General features: G+C 37.3%; 1 non-coding gene across 1 annotated transcript; it reads right to left on the reverse strand.

Moving 5' to 3' along the window:
• Nucleotides 1-1,168: 1,168 nt before the first annotated feature.
• LOC131231986 (small nucleolar RNA R71) lies at nt 1,169-1,275 on the reverse strand. The gene has a single exon (XR_009164597.1). It is a non-coding gene; the product is annotated as a small nucleolar RNA R71 (small nucleolar RNA).
• Between the last annotated feature and the right edge of the window lie 528 nt (nt 1,276-1,803).

Below are 1,803 nucleotides of genomic sequence, written 5' to 3' on the forward strand. Positions count from 1 at the left end.
TGGTAATTCCTTCCTAATCTTTCTACTTTTTCTACTTCTTAGAATTAGGGTTTAATTTTTGAAAATTTTTAATCCTAGTATTTTTCTATTTTTAGGAAGTTTATTTTTAGAAACTAGGTTAGTTATTTCTCTTTCTAGAAAAATCCTCTAATTTTTGAAACTTTTCTCTTTTGTTTTTCACTTTCTATTTTTAACTCTTTTTAAATCTAATTTATTTCCTCATTTATTTTTAGAATTTTTGTTTAGAAACTAACCTTCCTATTTTGTAGGCCTTTAAGATAGAAATTTCTAATTCGGTAAGCTCCTTCCCTACTTTTTTTTTTTCAATTCTCTGTTAGTAATTGACTTTCTAGTTTAGGACTTTCCTAATTTATTTTAGAAGTTTCCACTTTCTTTTAGAAATCAGTTTACTGTTATCTTGCTTTTAAAGGATTGTTTTTCTCCTTTTTAGAATCTAACTTATTCTTGTTTTATTTTACAGGTCCTTAACTTAGGGGCTTCAATTTGGTAATTTCTTTCCAACTCTCCCTCTCTTTCTTTCTAGATTTTTTTTTTTTTTTTTTTTTTTAAGGATTAGACTTTGAATTTGATTGAGGGCTGCGAGTGTTTCATGCCCAAGTGGGCCTGTGACAACACTCGACGTCTCTTGACTGAAGGAGGATTGGTTGAGGGGTTGACTATCCATCGCAGGATTAGACACCGCTCGAAATCCCCTGAGTTAACTGAGGTTATGGCTGAAGACCAACCTCCTCTACTTCCACCCAGGGTGGAGGATACCCAAGATGAAAATGAGGTGCAACAGGCACCCCCGCCTCGTACTTTACGAGATTATCTACAACCGGTGGGAGTGAGTACGCCCTCATGCATGATTTTTCCTGAAAACACAGGACAAATGGACATCAAGCCAGGAGTTATCCAACTCCTTCCCAAATTCCATGGACTTGAATCAGAGAGTCCATATTTACATTTGAAAGAGTTCGATGAGATTATAGCTACATTATGTTTTCCTAATGTATCTGAGGATACAATTAGGCTGAAACTCTTTCCTTTTTCCTTAAAAGAGAAAGCTAAGACGTGGTTACATTCACTGCGTCCCAGATCCATTGGCACATGGAACGACATGCAGAGGGAATTCATAAAAAAATTCTTCCCACATCATAAAACGATTACCCTCAGAAAAGCAATCATGAACTTTGCCCAAAAGGAAGATGAAACATTCTTCCAATGTTGGGAAAGGTTCAAAGATTTGGTCAGTTCATGCCCACAACACGGATTTGAAACATGGCGCATTACAAATTTTTTCTACGATGGACTGACATCTTCCATGCGCCAAATGGTCGAGACAATGTGTAATGGAGAGTTCATCAACAAAGATGTTGACGAGGTATGGGATTACCTCGATAGTCTCGCTGAAAAAATACAATCATGGGACTATTACCCAATGGCGAACACCACGTCTAGGCCGACTCAATTAAAGGAGAAAGGTGGATTATATCTCTTGAAAGAAGAGGATGATCTCAAGTGTAAAGTGACTATGCTCATAAGGAAAGTTGAGGCCATGGAAGGAAAGAAGGATAAGGTCAATGAAATTGTTTGCGGCATCTGTGATTGCAACATTCACACAACTGAAAACTGTCCTACAATACCTGCCTTTCGAGGAGTGTTGAATGAACAAGCCAATGCCGTAAATAATTATCAAAGACCTTTTACTGGACCTAACTCCAACACATACAATCCTGGCTGGAAAAATCATCCAAACTTTAGTTGGAGGAATGGACAAACGGCGACTCCTCCAGGTTTCTT

This window comes from Magnolia sinica, chromosome 17, assembly GCF_029962835.1.
Source record: "Magnolia sinica isolate HGM2019 chromosome 17, MsV1, whole genome shotgun sequence".
Lineage (NCBI taxonomy): Eukaryota > Viridiplantae > Streptophyta > Magnoliopsida > Magnoliales > Magnoliaceae > Magnolia > Magnolia sinica.